Source organism: Delphinapterus leucas, chromosome 17 (assembly GCF_059928025.1).
Source record: "Delphinapterus leucas isolate spDelLeu-1000000601 "Yukka" chromosome 17, BTC_Dleu_Yukka2, whole genome shotgun sequence".
Taxonomy (NCBI): Eukaryota; Metazoa; Chordata; class Mammalia; order Artiodactyla; family Monodontidae; genus Delphinapterus; species Delphinapterus leucas.
The window spans coordinates 6,106,025-6,124,284 of NC_143145.1; positions in this window are offsets into that span (position 1 = coordinate 6,106,025).

An 18,260-nucleotide genomic window follows, 5' to 3' on the forward strand; every position below is an offset into this window, starting at 1 on the left:
CCAAAGGGGAAAGGGGGTGGAGTGAGGACAGGAATAGATTGGGAGTTTGGGAATAACATATATATATACACTGCTATATTTAAAATAGATAACCAGGGACTTCCCTGGTGGTGCAGTGGTTAAGAATCTGCCTGCAGGGGACACGAGTTCAAGCCCTGGTCCAGGAAGATCCCGCATGCTGCGGAGCAGCTAAGCCCGTGTGCCACAACTACCGAGCCTGCGCTCTAGATCCCGTGAGCCACAACCACTGCGCCCACGTGCCGCAACTACTGAAGCCCGCGCCTAGAGCCCGTGCTCCGCAACAAGAGAAGCCACTGCAATGAGGAGCCCGCGCACCGCAACGAAGAGTAGCCCCCACTCGCCACAACGAGAGAAAGCCTGCACACAGCAATGAAGACCCAAGACAGCCAAAATTAATTAATTAATTTTTTAAAAACTTTAAAAAAATAGGTTACCAACAAGGACCTACTATATAACGCAGGGAATTCTGCTCAGTATTCTGTAATAACCTAAATGGGAAAAGAATCTGAAAAAGAAAGATATATGTATATGTGTAACTGAATCACTTTGCAGTACACCTGAAACTAACACAACATTGTTAATCAACTCTACTCCAATATAAAATAAAAATCTTTTAAAAATAAAAAAAAAGGAAGTCGCTAGGCATGGTGAAGAAGAGAGGACAACATGGGTTTCCCCCAAACAGAAACCATCTTGACCATCACTGTGTCTGCACAAGACAATAGCAACAAAAAGATTGTGTGCCTCCTGTGTGCATACCTTTGTTAGATGCTGGTAAATTCAGAAATTAATATGACTCCTTTAACCTCTCTCAGGTTTCAGTTTTTCTTATCTACTCCCAAAGCTTATTGAAATGAAGTAGCGTATATTTAATTTTATAAGGGATTACGGACATACCAAAATGAGTGAGAGACAGCCCCTGCACTGTGGATGTGCACAATCAGGTAGAGACGTTACACAGGACACCAGGATGTAAGCCTGCAGGAACAAAGTAGCATGCTACTTCTTAACAAAGTAAAGCTGTTCAAAGATGAATTCTAATCCAAGGAGTAGGATGTGATTGGGTGATCCCTTTTCAACCGGTCTGTAACAATAGGAAACGAAACAAAGAAAAGAAACCTCTAGGTGATGGAACCAGCACAAGACTCCTGGATGGAGAGATGTATACACATCTGAGGGATATTTTTGCCAGAAGAGACATTACATTTGATTCTGTTACCACAACCACTACATACTACACGCCACTCTCTCTACTGTGATAAATTCTTCACAAAACGCTTTCTGATTATTTATTTAAAATTTTATTTTATTTAGTTATTTTTATACAGCAGGTTTTTATTAGTCATCCATTTTATACACATCAGTGTATACATGTCAATCCCAATCTCCCAGTTCACCCCACCATCAGCCCCCCCCCCCCCCGCCGCTTTCCCCCCTTGGTGTCCATACGTTTGTTCTCTACATCTGTGTCTCTATTTCTGCCTTGCAAACCGGTTCATCTGTACCATTTTTCTAGATTCCACATATATGCGTTAATATACAATATTTGTTTTTCTCTTTCTGACTTCCTTCACTCTGTACGACAATCTCTAGGTCCATCCACGTCTCTACAAATGACCCAATTTCATTCCTTTTTATGGATGAGTAATATTCCATTGTATATATGTACCACATCTTCTTTATCCATTCGTCTGTTGATGGGCATTTAGGTTACTTCCATGACCTGGCTATTGTAAATAGTGCTGCAATGAATATTAGGGTGCATGTGTCTTTTTGAATTATGGTTTTCTCTGGGTAGATGCCCAGTAGTGGGATTGCTGGGTCATATGGTAGTTCTATTTTTAGTTTTTAAGGAACCTCCATAATGTTCCCCATAGTGGCTGTATCAATTTACATTCCCAACAACAGTGCAAGAGGGTTCCCTTTTCTCCACACCCTCTCCTGAGAGAGTGGCATGGACATACATACACTACCAAACGTAAAACAGATAGCTAGTGGGAAGCAGCCGCATAGCACAGGGAGATCAGCTCGGTGCTTTGTGACCACCTAGAGGGGTGGGATAGGGAGGGTGGGAGGGAGATGCAAGAGGGAGGAGATATGGGGAGATATGTATATGTATAGCTGATTCACTTTGTTATAAAGCAGAAACTAACACACCATTGTAAAGCAATTATACTCCAATAAAGATGTTAAAAAAAAAAAGATCTTGCTGTGATTTATGTCAAAGAGTGTTCTTCCTATGTTTTCCTCTAAGAGTGTTTTAGTGTCCGGTCTTACATTTAGGTCTTTAATCCACTTTGAGTTTATTTTTGTGTATGGTGTTAGGGAATGTTCTAATTTCATTCTTTTACATGTAGCTGTCCAGTTTTCCCAGCACCACTTATTGAAGAGACTGTCTTTTCTCCACTGTATATCCTTGCTTCCTTTGTCATAGATTAGTTGACTGGATAATTTGTTTTAGATTATTATCCTCTGTACAATCCTGTGAGATGGGTAAAACAAGGGATTTGATTCTCCTTTTACATGTGAGGAAGCTGAGGCTTAGGAAAATGAGGCAAAACTGGCAGAGTCAAAGCTGGAAGCTTTCTACCCCCAAGTCTGATGCTTTTCAGTATTCTACCCAGCAGCAAAAAAAGGGGCAATAATGAAAGAGCAGGCCGTAAGAGTAACCATAACCACATCTTTACTGTTTCTCTAAAGAGTTTAGAATACAGCACGTAGATAGTTAATAATCAGTATTTCATTATTATTTAAATATTTTAAGCAGAGACTATCAACTCCAATTCTGTGGCAAATCTGCTTTTGCAAAGATAAAACAATTTGGATCAGACATTATTTTCATCCAAATGTTTACCGGTCACACGGCAATCTCCAGAGTTCAAACCACTCCCCGCCTCCATCCTTCCTTCACCTGCCCCACCCAAGGAAGCCTGAGATGTGTTGTGATGGGCAGCCTCCAAGGTGACCCGCAATCATCCCTATGTTCATGACCTTGTATAATACCCTCCCTCGAGCTATGAGCTGGAATTGTTGACCCATTTCTAACAAACGGAACAAAGCTGAACCAACAGGATGCTGCACCTTATTAGGTTTTAAAGATAGTGGCTTCTAGCTTAGGCACTTTCACCCTTTGAAATCTCTTCCTCTGTCATGCTATGTGGGCGTCCCGTGAAGAGGCCCACAGGGTAAGAGATCAAGGCCTGCAAACAGCCACGTATGTGAGCTTGGAAGTGAAGGCTCTTCTCTAAATCAGGACTTCAAATGAGATCACATTGCTTGACAGCTTGACTGAAACCTCATGAAAGGCTCTGAGCCAGAGGCACTCAGTGAAGTTACGCCTTGACCCACATTACACGTGAGATCATACATGCTTGTTGTTTGAAGCTGCTAAGTTTGGGGGTAATCTGTTGTACAGCAATAGATAATTCATACAAATTTTGAAGACTGCAAGGAAGCTTCAAGAATATATAAGTTGACCTTCCTAAGGTACTGGAGTTTTTAATGACCGGTATTTGTTTTGTTCGTTTGTTTGTTTTTTCTGAAAAGGACATGGAGCCTTATGAAAAGAGTAAGATTCAGCAGGGTTAAGGCAGGACTCAGAGATTTTCATTTTCAAAGGGCTGCGTGGGTGATTTTGAAGTTAACCAAAGTTTGAAACCCACAGACTCAACGGAAATGTCCTAGCCTTTGGGAGAGTGAGAGGTGGGTTCAATCCTAGCTCCATCATATACTGGATGTAGGATGTAAAACATGTTACTTAAGTTGTCAGAGCCTCATTCCCCAAATATATAAATGGGAAGAATTCTTTCACCCTCTCAAAGTTATTGGCAGGATCTATTAAGATAAGGGAGCTAAAAGGACTGGCGTGTGGCACGCAGTAAGGACTCAACAAAATTTCATTTTCTCCCTGGCCAGTTGGGTTTGCCCTCAGACCAGGACTCCACATGTGTGATGGTTATTTTTATTGTGTCTACTTGACTGGGTTAAGTGATGCCCACGTACCTGGTAAGGCATTATTTCTGGGTTTGTGTGTGAGGGTGTTTCCAGAAAAGATTAGCGTTTGAATTGGTGAATTGAGTAAAGCAGAAGATCCTCCCCTGTGTGGGTGGGCATCATTCAATCCTTTGAGGGGGCAAGTAGAACAAGAAGGCAGAGGAAGGGCAAACCATTCTCTCTCTGTGCTTGAGGTGAGCCATGCGTCTTCTCCTGCCCTCAGGCATCAACATCGGTCCTCCTGGTTCTTGGTTTTACTGACTCAGAGTAGCACTTAAACCACTAGCCCCAATTCTTGGCTTTCAGACTCGAACTGAATTGTACCACCAGGTTTCCACCTTCTCCAGCATGCAGATGGCAGATGGTGGGACTTCTTGACCTCCAAAACCCCGTGAGCCAGTTCCTATAACAAATCTCCTCTTAAATCTATCTATATCTATCTATCAATCATCTATCTATCTATATATCTATCTATCATCTACCTATCTGTCTCCTATTGGTTCTGTCTCTCTGAAGAACCCTGATTAATACGATATGTTAATACTTACAAGGGCAACACTACTAGAGCAGAGAGCCTGGAGGAATGTAAGATTACTGTTGTCTCCCTCAAGGACTGAAAGAGCCTATCACCTGGTATTTTTCTCTTTTAAATCAAAAAGTAGAGAGTGGGGACTTCCCTGGTGGCACAGTGGTTAAGAATCCGCCTGCCAATGCAGGGGAGCCCTGGTCCGGGTTCGAGCCCTGGTCCGGGAAGATCCCACATGCGGTGGAGCAACAAAGCCCGCGAGCCACAACTACTGAGCCTGCGCTCTACAGCCCGTGAGCCACAACTACTGAAGACCCCGCGCCTAGAGCCTGTGCTCCGCAACGAGAGAAGACACCGCAACGAAGAGTAGTCCCCACTCGCAGCAACTACAGAAAGCCCATGCGCAGCAACGGAGACCCAACGCAGCCAAAATAAAGATAAATAAATAAATTTATATTTTTTTTAAAGTCGGGAGTGATGGGAAAAATGATTGAGCCAAGAGTAACTACCCAAACCTCTCAATCCTCAGAAAGAATGTTATTACTAAGAAAGCATTTTTTTTCCCAGTGGAGTAACTGAGAGATGCAAGATGTGTGTGTGTGTGTGTGTGTGTGTGTGTATACACACACATATGCATACACATGCACATATATATGCATGCATGCACTTATGAATATTCACACCTATGTACACTTGTAAACATACAGGCTTATGCACGCGTGTACACATATATGTATGCACACACTGTGTGTGCATATGTATACACACAGCTGTATATGTACATATACATTTGGCCCTGAAACCAAGCTAGAGAGTGAGTGTGTCGCATCGCGTAAGGACGCATGTTTTTTCCTTCAAATACACAGAAGCTACCTACCTAGTGAGCTGTCTGCATGGATTTATCACCCTGGAACCAGGGCACCAACAAGTTGTAACAGACATTGTGGAATAATAGTCAGACAAAGACATATGTCACCTGAGAGCTCCTACACCACATGGCACAATGCACCCCGAGTAAAAGCGTTTTGTCCCTGCATCTCACAGTTGGCAGCTTCTCCCTCCCTGCTCGGCTCTCAGGGACCCTCCCTGCCAGCACACTACCCTATATTGTTCGTGCCTCCTTGCTATTTATTCCTTTTTGTTGCAGCTAATTCCACTCAAGTGCCATGTGACCTTCGGTTCTCCTCCACTTGGGGGCATGCAAGTAACAAAAAGAGGTTACCGAAGACCAAAGGTGCCAGCCTGGTTGGAGAGGGTAGGAATTGGCTGAATCCCAAATCTGGTTTTTAACTCTCTTAAAGACGTGCCTCCATTCTTGCCTGTTCTCTACTCTTTTTTTTTTGGCCGTGCCACGTGGCACGTGGGATCTTAGTTCCCCAACCAGGGATTGAACCCGTGCCCCCTGCAATGGAAGCCTGGAGTCCTAACCACTGGACCACCAGGGAAGTCCCTGCTCCCTACTCTTGACCACATGAATGATCTTGAACACATCTTTTAACCTCTTGTACATCAAAATTCATTGGGTTATCAAGGAGATTAAAGGAGAACGTCCATGTAAAACGCTGGTACATGGTAAGAACTCTTTAAATGTTAACTCACTGTTGCAGTTTTTATTTTATTTTATATGTACCTCCATGGGGTTATTGAAGCAATTGAATGAGGTAATCTATGCATTGTAACTACTATGGGACTGCACATGTTGTAGAAGCTCAATAAAAGCTATTTCTATTTCTTTCCCTTCCTTTCCCTTATCTTCTGATATCTTCCAAAAAGTAGAAAGATATGTCAATGATAGATAGATGAAAAGAAGTGTCTGGTCCAGGAAACCATTACCAGCCACTTTAAAGCATTCCAGAAAGGTATTGGCTACTGTAGCAACCCTAAGACAGTCTTTAAATTCTTCAGAGGGGCCCTGGCTGTGCCCAGTTCTTCCTGACATTTTCTGAGACTCCCAGTTTCCTCCACATCCAAAAATATTACCCAAATTTTCATTCTGAGAATAAAAACCAAAAAAGAAAAAAAAAAGCAAAAAAGAAACCAAAAAAGAAAAGCAGGAACTAGAATCTGCTCCAGAGTTTCTCATATCTCAATCTTACTTGGAACAAAGTGTGCTGAGATTATGGAGGTTATGAATTCAGTCAACGAGTTTTATTGTGACAAAGATCAGTACCTCTCTGACAAAAAATTGTGTTTCTGTTCCATGCTATAGAGGTGTTTCTGGAACATAGCTTCCATTGCAGGGAGGAGCTTGTCCTTGAGGTCTGGACAATAGTGGGAGCAATTTATATCTCGTCTTGGCCTGACCCCACTCAACACCCTTCTGGTTGATCCTCTTTTCTCCCACGTCCTCATTCGTCTGCCAGATGAATGTTGTTAATCAATGTAAACTTGAAAACCAAAAACTGTTATGAGGTTGGATCCTCCAATGGTCTGGGTTTCAGAAATAATCCATGGAACAAGCTACCCTCGCCACTATCACCCATCAAAGTGCCCACTGGCCAAAGTTGGTCTTACGAATGACATCCCTTGGAATTTGCTGGAAATGTTGAGAAAGAGACACTTTCCAGCTATTCAACTGTAGATGCAGACTGAAATCAGTTTATGGCCATCTCTCTACTATGTTAGACCAGCATGCCCAAGAGCAAAGCCACTGCAGAGAAAATCAGGACTGGCTAAAAGAAGAACAGAGGCGGCCAGTTCATAATGGATCTTGCAGATACATAAGCCATTTTTCCATTAAACAGTTTGAGCTATTTCTGTCATAGGCAATCTAGAGACTCCTGGTGAATATAATCCTACCTACATATTATGTTTATTCAGAAATCCTTATAACACGATTCCTTGTCTTGCAATATGTCAGAGTTGCAACACAGTAAAATGGAAAGAACACAGATTTTTTATTCGTTGTTTAATAGCTGTGTGACCATGGATATATTACCTAATGTTGTTAAGCTCAAGTGTCCCATTATTAGATGTGTGGATAAAAATATAATGATGTACAAGTTTGCTGGGATGAAGAAATGAGATTGCTGGATTCAAGTTCTGACATGTGGTGGATTGAGTTAATACTGTAACATAGATGCCACTCTTGTATCTTACTTAGAAATAAGGGATAAAATTAATTCTTTAAAGATTAAATATGTAGCCGCAGGGGAAGATGGCGGAAGAGTAAGACGCGGAGATCACCTTCCTCCCCACAGATACACCAGAAATACATCTACACGTGGAACAACTCCTACAGAACACCTACTGAACGCTGGCAGAAGGCCTCAGACCTCCCAAAAGGCAAGAAACTCCCCACGTACCTGGGTAGGGCAAAAGAAAAAAGAAAAAACAGAGACAAAAGGATAGGGATGGGACCTGCACCTCTGGGAGGGAGCTGTGAAGGAGGGAAGGTTTCCACACACTAGGAAGCCCCTTCGCGGGCGGAGACTGCGGGTGGCGGAGGGGGTAGCTTCGGAGCCGCGGGGGAGAGCGCAGCAACAGGGTGCGGAGGGCAAAGCAGAGAGATTCCCGCACAGAGGATCAGGGCCGACCGGCACTCACCAGCCCGAGAGGCTTCTCTGCTCACCCGCCGGGGCGGGCGGGGCTGGGAGCTGAGGCTCGGGCTTCGGAGCGCAGGGAGAGGACTGGGGGTGGCGGCGTGAACACAGCCTGCAGGGATTAGTGCGCCGTGGCTAGCCGGGAGGGAGTCCGGGGAAAAGTCTGGAGCTGCCGAAGAGGCAAGAGACTTTTTCTTCCCTCTTTGTTTCCTGCTGCGCGAGGAGAGGGCATTATGAGCGCTGCTTAAAGGAGCTCCAGAGACGGGCGTGACCCCAGAGACGGGCATGAAACGCTAGGGCTGCTGCTGCCCACACCAAGAAGCCTGTGTGCGAGCACAGGTCACTCCCCACACCTCCCCTCCCGGGAGCCTGTGCAGCCCGCCACTGCCAGGGTCCCGGGATCCAGGGACAACTTCCCCGGGAGAACGCACGGCGTGCCTCGGGCTCCTGCAACGTCACGCCGGCCTCTGCCGTCGCAGGCCCGCCCCGCCCTCCGTGCCTCTTGCCCCCCCCCCCCCCCGAGTGAGCCAGAGCCCCCGTATCAGCGGCTCCTTTGGTTACCCCGCCCTATCTGAGCGAAGAACAGACGCCCTCCAGCGACCTACACGCAGAGGCGGGGCCAAATCCAAAGCTGAGCCCCTGGGAGCTGTGAGAACAAAGAAGAGAAAGGGAAATCTCTCCCAGCCGCCTCAGGAGATTAGGCGCTTGTTGATTGTGGAGATTAAAGCTCCACGATCAACTTGATGTACCCTGCATCTGTGGAATACCTGAATAGACAACGAATCATCCCAAATTGAGGAGCCGTGTGGATGGAAGGCTCTTGGTGCTGCAGCCAGGAGTCAGTGCTGTGCCTCTGAGGTGGGAGAGCCAACTTCAGGACACTGGTCCACAAGAGACCTCCCAGCTCCACATAATATCAAACGGCAAAAATCTCCCAGAGATCTCCATCTCAACGCCAGCACCCAGCTTCACTCAACGACCAGCAAGCTACAGTGCTGGACACCCTATGCCAAACAACTAGCAAGACAGGAACACAACCCCACCCATTAGCAGAGAGACTGCCTAAAATCTTAAGTCCACAGACACCCCAAAACACACCACCAGACGTGGACCTGCCCACCAGAAAGACAAGATCCAGCCTCATCCACCAGAACACAGGCACTAGTCCCCTCCACCAGGAAGCCTACACAACCCACTGAACCAACCTTAGCCACTGGGGACAGACATCAGAAACAACGGGAACTACGAACCTGCAGCCTGCAAAAAGGAGACCCCAAACACAGTAAGATAAGCAAAATGAGAAGACAGAAAAACACACAGCAGATGAAGGAGCAAGATAAAAACCCACCAGACCTAACAAATGAAGAGGAAATAGGCAGTGTACCTGAAAAAGAATTCAGAATGATGATAGTAAAGATGATCCAAAATCTTGGAAATAGAATAGAGAAAATGCAAGAAACATTTAACAAGGACCTAGAAGAACTAAAGATGAAACAAACAATGATGAACAACACAATAAATGAAATTAAAAGTACTCTAGATGGGATGAATAGCAGAATAACTGACGCAGAAGAACGGATAAGTGACCTGGAAGATAAAATAGTGGAAATAACTACTGCAGAGCAGAATAAAGAATGAAAAGAACTGAGGACAGTCTCAGACACCTCTGGGACAACATTAAACGCACCAACATTCGAATTATAAGGGTTCCAGAAGAAGAGGAGAAAAAGAAAGGGACTGAGAAAATATTTGAAGAGATTATAGTTGAAAACTTCCCTAATATGGGAAAGGAAATAGTTAATCAAGTCCAGGAAGCACAGAGAGTCCCATACAGGATAAATCCAAGGAGAAATACACAAAGACACATATTAATCAAACTGTCAAAAATTGAATACAAAGAAAGCATATTAAAAGCAGCAAGGGAAAAACAACAAATAACACACAAGGGAATCCCCATAAGGTTAACAGCTGATCTTTCAGCAGAAACCCTGCAAGCCAGAAGTGAGTGGCAGGACATACTGAACGTGATGAAGGAGAAAAACCTGCAACCAAAATTACTCTACCCAGCAAGGATCTCATTCAGATTTGATGGAGAAATCAAAACCTTTACAGACAAGCAAACGCTGAGAGAGTTCAGCACCACCAAACCAGCTTTACAACAAATGCTAAAGGAACTTCTCTAGGCAAGAAAGACAAGAGAAGGAAAAGACCTACAATAACGAGCCCAAAACAATTTAGAAAATTGGGATATGAACATACATATCAGTAATTACCTTAAATGTAAATGGACTAAATGTTCCCACCAAAAGACACAGATTGGCTGAATGGATACAAAAACAAGACCCATATATATGCTGTCTACAAGAGACCCACTTCAGACCTAGAGACACATACAGACTGAAAGTAAGGGGATGGAAAAAGATATTCCATGCAAATGGAAACCAAAAGAACGCTGGAGTAGCAATTCTCATATCAGACAAAATAGACTTTAAAATAAAGACTATTAGAAGAGACAAAGAAGGACACTATATAATGATCAAGGGATCGATCCAAGAAGAAGATATAACAATTGTAAATATTTATGCACCCAACATAGGAACACCTCAATACATAAGGCAAATACTAACAGCCACAAAAGGGGAAATCGACAGTAACACATTCATAGTAGGGGACTTTAACACCCCACTTTCACCAATGGACAGATCATCCAAAATGAAAATAAATAAGGAAACACAAGCTTTAAATGATACATTAAACAAGATGGACTTAATTGATATTTATAGGACACTCCATCCAAAAACAACAGAATACACATTTTTCTCAAGTGCTCATGGAACATTCTTCAGGACAGATCATATCTTGGGTCACAAATCAGGCCTTGGTAAATTTAAGAAAATTGAAATTTTATCAAGTATCTTTTCCGACCACAATGCCATGAGACTAGATATCAATTACAGGAAAAGATCTGTAAAAAATACAAACACGTGGAGGCTAAACAATACACTACTTAATAACGAAGTGATCACTGAAGAAATCAAAGAGGAAATAAAAAAATACCTAGAAACAAATGACAATGGAGACACAACGACCCAAAACCTACGGGATGCAGCAAAAGCAGTTCTAAGAGGGAAGTTTATAGCAATACAAGCCCACCTTAAGAAACAGGAAACATCTCAAATAAACAACCTAACCTTGCACCTAAAGCAATTAGAAAAAGAAGAACAAAAAAACCCCAAAGTTAGCAGAAGGAAAGAAATCATAAAAATCAGATCAGAAATACATGAAAAAGAAATGAAGGAAACAATAGCAAAGATCAATAAAACTAAAAGCTGGTTCTTTGAGAAGATAAACAAAATAGATAAACCATTAGCCAGACTCATCAAGAAAAAAAGGAAGAAGACTCAAATCAATAGAATTAAAAATGAAAGAGGAGAAGTAACTGATACTGCAGAAATACAAGAGATCATGAGAGATTACTACAAGCAACTCTATGCCAATAAAATGGACAACCTGGAAGAAATGGACAAATTCTTAGAAATGCACAACCTGCGAAGACTGAATCAGGAGGAAATAGAAAATATGAACAGACCAATCACAGGCACTGAAATTGAAACTGTGATTAAAAATCTTCCAACAAACAAAAGCCCAGGACCAGATGGCTTCACAGGCGAATTCTATCAAACATTTAGAGAAGAGCTAACACCTATCCTTCTCAAACTCTTCCAAAATATAGCAGAGGGAGGAACACTCCCAAATTCATTCTACGAGGCCACCATCACCTTGATACCAAAACCAGACAAGGATGTCACAAAGAAAGAAAACGACAGGCCAATATCACTGATGAACATAGATGCAAAAATCCTCAACAAAATACTAGCAAACAGAATCCAACAGCACATTAAAAGGATCATACACCATGATCAAGTGGGGTTTATTCCAGGAATGCAAGGATTCTGCAATATACGCAAATCAATCAATGTGATAAACCATATTAACAAACTGAAGGAGAAAAACCATATGATCATCTCAACAGATGCAGAGAAAGCTTTTGACAAAATTCAACACCCATTCAACACCAATTTATGATAAAAACCCTGCAGAAAGTAGGCATAGAGGGAACTTTCCTCAACGTAATAAAGGCCATATATGACAAGCCCACAGCCAACATCATCCTCAATGGTGAAAAACTGAAAGCATTTCCACTAAGATCAGGAGCAAGACAAGGTTGCCAACTCTCACCACTCTTATTCAATATAGTTTTGGAAGTTTTAGCCACAGAAATCAGAGAAGAAAAGGAAATAAAAGGAATCCAAATCAGAAAAGAAGAAGTAAAGCTGTCACTGTTTGCAGATGACATGATACTATACATAGAGAATCCTAAAGATGCTACCAGATAACTACTAGAGCTAATCAATGAATTTGGTAAAGTTGCAGGATACAAAATTAATGCACAGAAATCTCTGGCATTCCTATACACTAATGATGAAAAATCTGAAAGTGAAATCAAGAAAACACTCCCATTTACCATTGCAACAAAAAGAATAAAATATCTAGGAATAAACCTACCTAAGGAGACAAAAGACCTGTATGCAGAAAATTATAAGACACTGATGAGAGAAATTAAAGATGATACAAATAGATGGAGAGATATACCATGTTCTTGGATTGGAAAATCAACATTGTGAAAATGACTCTACTACCCAAAGCAATCTACAGATTCAATGCAATCCCTATCAAACTACCACTGGCATTTTTCACAGCACTAGAACAAAAAATTTCACAATTTGTATGGAAACACAAAAGACCCCGAATAGCCAAAGCAATCTTGAGAACGAAAAACGGAGCTGGAGGAATCAGGCTCTCTGACTTCAGACTATACTACAAAGCTACAGTAATCAAGACAGTATGGTACTGGCAGAAAAACAGAAATATAGATCAATGGAACAGGATAGACAGCCCAGAGATAAACCCACGCACATATGGTCACCTTATCTTTGATAAAGGAGGAAGGAGTGTACAGTGGAGAAAGGACAGCCTCTTCAATAAATGGTGCTGGGGAAACTGGACAGTACATGTAAAAGTATGAGATTAGATCACTCCCTAACACCATACACAAAAATAAGCTCAAAATGGATTAAAGACCTAAATGTAAGGCCAGAAACTATCAAACTCTTAGAGGAAAACATAGGCAGAACACTCTATGACATAAATCCCAGCAAGATCCTTTTTGACCCACCTCCTAGAGAAATGGAAATAAAAACAAAAATAAACAAATGGGACCTAATGAAACTTCAAAGCTTTTGCACAGCAAAGGAAACCAAAAACAAGACCAAAAGACAACCCTCAGAATGGGAGAAAATATTTGCAAATGAAGCAACTGACAAAGGATTAATTTCCAAAATTTACAAGCAGCTCATGCAGCTCAATAACAAAAAAACAAACAACCCAATCCAAAAATGGGCAGAGGACTTAAATAGACATTTCTCCAAAGAAGATATACAGGCTGCCAACAAACACATGAAAGAATGCTCAACTTCATTAATCATTAGAGAAATGCAAATCAAAACTACAATGAGATATCATCTCACACCAGTCAGAATGGCCATCATCAAAAAATCTAGAAACAATAAATGCTGGAGAGGGTGTGGAACAAAGGGAACACTCCTGCACTGCTTGTGGGAATGTGAAATGGTACAGCCACTATGGAGAACAGTATGGAGGTTCCTTAAAAAACTACAAATAGAACTACCATATGACCCAGCAATCCCACTACTGGGCATATAGCCTGAGAAAACCGTAATTCAAAAAGAGTCATGTACCACAGTGTTCATTGCAGCTCTATTTACAATAGCCCGGAGATGGAAACAACCTAAGTGCCCATCATCGGATGAATGGATAAAGAAGATGTGGCACATATATACAATGGGATATTACTCAGCCATAAAAAGAAACGAAATTGAGCTATTTGTAATGAGGTGGATAGACCTAGAGTCTGTCATACAGAGTGAAGTAAGTCAGAAAGAGAAAGACAAATACCGTATGCTAACACATATATATGGAATTTAAGAAAACAAATGTCATGAAGAACCTAGGTGTAAGACAGGAATAAAGACACAGACCTACTGGAGAACGGACTTGCGGATATGGGGAGGGGGAAGGGTGAGCTGTGACAAAGCGAGAGAGAGGCATGGACATATATACACTACCAAAGGTAAGGTAGATAGCTAGTGGGAAGCAGCCGCATAGCACAGGGATATCTGCTCGGTGCTTTGTGACTGCCTGGAAGGGTGGGATAGGGAGGGTGGGAGGGAGGGAGACGCAAGAGCGAAGAGATATGGGAACATATATATATATATGTATAACTGATTCACTTTGTTATAAAGCAGAAACTAACACACCATTGTAAAGCAATTATACCCCAATAAAGATGTTTAAAAAAATGATTAAATATGTAAGTGAACATAAAAATCCAAAAGGGAAAGGGAACTTCCAGGTGCTAGAAACCAATGCTATTAGTTCATGAGCTGCTCCTGAAGTCTTTGGAGCCTAGAGATACACATTAGACAGACATTCTAGGGGCCTAAGGGATGTTAACCCCATAGAAGGGAAGAAGGTTTGCTATTTGGCCAGGATATCCAGAGAGTTTGAAACGAGTATCCAGAGATTTTGAAATGGGTTTCCTGTGTTGATTCAGGACCTGCGAAAACCAAATGCCTAAGTGAAGGAGGGACCAGAGAAATACTGTTCAACAGCCAAGGAAAGAGGCAATGAAGATTGTCTCTAGCCAGAGCTCTAGCTGAGAGGAAAGAATAAGGAAGGTCATTCATTCATGAGAAACTGTTAAACACCCAAACCTGCGTGGAGTGCTGCTTTTACTCTATCTGAAATGCTCAGTGATCCCTAAACCAATAAATGAACGAATTAACTTATCTCAAACCTGGAACACCCGTGGAACACCCAGGGGAAGGAAATTCAAAAGTTTTCTGAGACAACATTTCCAAAATCTAAGATTCTCCCATAAATACCCCAAATAAACATATCCCTTATGAGAATGTTAACTCTGATATCAATATTTGGACAGCAGCTTTCTTTTAATATAGGCAAGACAGATACTAATTAAGCGAATGCAGAAAGCATTAATATGAAGAAAGGTGACCTTTATAAATGATAAAATGAATAATTCACCAGAAAGATAATATAATCCTGGACCTATGAGTACTTAAAAACATAGATGCTAAAAGTTAAAGTAGAAAGGACATTTGATTAACTAAAGAATACTAAATAGAAAGATGTTAACACATCTCGGTAAGAAAATTATAAATCAAGCAAACAAAAAATACTGAGGATATAGAAAAGAGACTGACAAATGTTTTCTGTGAAAATATTTCTGTAAATATTTTATAACTTGCAGACCACATACAGCTCTCGCTCTCCCTCTCTCTCTCTCTGTCTCTCTCTCTCTCTTTTTCATATACCAAATCCCTCAAAGATGTAAAAATTAATCTTTCAGAGATGGTCTTAAAAGACAGCGGTAAGCGTGAGGGAATGCCTTCCCAGTGGGCAGAGCTTCAGAGGGCGCTCATGGTCATCCAATTTGTATGGAAAAAGTAGTAGCCCAAATGCAGATTAAATAAGGAGTCAGGGGCAGCAGTGAATGCTCTGGCTGCCTGTTCAGGGGCTTCAAGAGAAACTATTAGAATATTGATAATGAGGAGGTCTGGGATTGGAGGGGTAATGAAATCTCAAGTTCTTAGTATCCCATATTAACGTCCATCAGAGAGCACTTTCTATGGAAGAGGCACCCGCCAAGTACCAAAAGGACCCAGCCATCTGACGTCAGCTGCCCTCTGTCACTGGCTACCCAAGTGCTACCACAACAGGCACATGGGTGGAGTGGCTACAGTGGCAGAGATGGATGCTATTCGCCAGCCCTATAACAAAGCAAGGCTCACCAGGGTTGATCTATTGCCACTACCAAGTGTTAAACCCACCAGCAGCAACCAGTGCGGAACTCTCAGTGGGACACAATTTCTCAGAGAGGCCCTGAAGCCACTGGGTGACGATCGAACATGCAAGGCCCCTTCTACTCTGAAGGGACCAGCAGTTTGTTCTGAAAGTAGTGGGCACATACTCCAGGTACAGATCTGCTTTCCCTAGTCTCAAGGGATTACGGAGCATTTGATCCACAATCAAAAGGCTCCAAATAGTATCATGTGAATCCAGGGAATTCACCTTACAGAAAAGATGCTGAGGGGGGTGAGTGCGTAGGTATGGAATCCTCTGGATGTAGCACACCACACTACCTAAAAGCTTCTGACTTGGTAGAATGTTGACCTGGCTTGATGAAGCACAACTGAAAACAATAGTCTGGAGACACCACTTGAGGAGCAGTGGGTGCTGTCCTCCAGGAACCAGTTTATGCTTTGAACCAAAAATCTTAATATGGCACTGTGTTCCCCATTGGAAGCATGTATGGTCAGGGAGTCTAGGGGTTTACATGGCACTCACAAAAGAAGTATATGTTTCCCATCCTTGTATCTATGGGCTCTTCAAGTTAGATATCCTGGTCCCCAAATACATATGGAGAAGGACATTTAGCAGACAAGGGGTGGACCATAGTAGACATGGCTCTGTGCTGTCCTAATCCCTTTTCAAATAAAGACTTGCTGCCCATCTATAGGGAGTACAGCCCAGAGGTAGCCACTGATAACTTCCCAGCATTTAACTAAGTATCTGTTCCTTTGTCTTCTCTACATGTATTTTTCAAATCTAATCTATATAATTTATACATGATTGAATATTGTTTTATAATATTTTGTACTTCACAATAGATTGTATATATTTTACAATATGACATTCGTGGCTACATCAAATTCTATCAGCTAAATACCGTAATATATTTCTCTGATTTTGATATTTATTTTAATTGTATTTTCCTTCTCTGTGTGGAGCAAGTCCAGTTTCCCCTACAAATGGCAAGCAGGAATTCCTAGGATATGCTGTGAGAGGACTTACACCCATGAAGATCCTTACCAACAGCCACGTTGTAGAGTGCTGTTAAAATTTTAGGGATGATATAAAGATAATAAGGAAATTTAGATACCATGACAGATAACAGTTACAAGGGCAGGGTGGGAGGAGGGTAGTTAGTGAACAGGATGTAATTGGGGAGGGACCCGCAGGGCCTTCTAACGTACTGGTGATATTATTTTCTTAATACATGCCGAGTACTCAGAGGTTCATTTTTAAATTAGTCTTTATTTGTGATCTATTTCATAATAAAAAAATTTTTAAGTAAAAAAAATGTTAGGGATGATACACTGAAGACAGAGTAAACTTATTACATTGTTTATAATTTTCCTCAGCACTTTCTTGACTTATGAATTTAAACACCACCTGCTATTCTTGGATCTGTCTCCTTTCGCCCCGAGAGAGTCTAGCCCCAGGCAAGATGAGCCAGAGCAGGTGGGGCCTTTGCAAAGCCAATCTCTGGTGGCCTATTTCCCCATCCTAATTATTGGTATAGAAGCAACTGCACAGCTTGAGGAAAAAAATAAAGCTTACGTAATTCTGCTTTTAATTTATGCTTGTGATAAGTTAAGCTTGTGCCTAACTACCTGTGCCAAACACAAAGTCATAACAGGAGGAGCGTGACAATGCATTTCTAAAACTAGACTTGACTGAGATTGTCGATGTAACGGTAGTCTGCGCATCACCGAGGAACAACTATTAGGACTTTATATATACATATAAAATCTGTGACTTTTCCTGTGTGTGTTTCTATTCATGTTTCTATTTGTTTCTCTGACTCAAAACACACAAATGGCGTGCCTGAGTCAGTGACCCTGAGCGTGACACTCACGTAAGCAGAAGGGAAGATCTCTGCAGACCTCAAGGAGCACAGCCATCCCTTCGCCTGCAAGTCAAGCCTCCTCCGATGAGACCACAGAGGCCGGTGCGGTGGGAGCCACGCACTTCTCTCCAGAGCTGACTTATTCTCAGCTTGGTCATCTGAAACGCAGACACCGTGTATTTGTCTTTTAGGGACAACCCCTGAAGGTGATGTGACAACTGTATATACCACCTAGTAAAGTGGAGAATGCAGAAATCATGGCAAACTTTATGGCAAAGCCTTCAATTTCCTGAGGTCCTGAAAGATATTACTGTAAATCTACAAT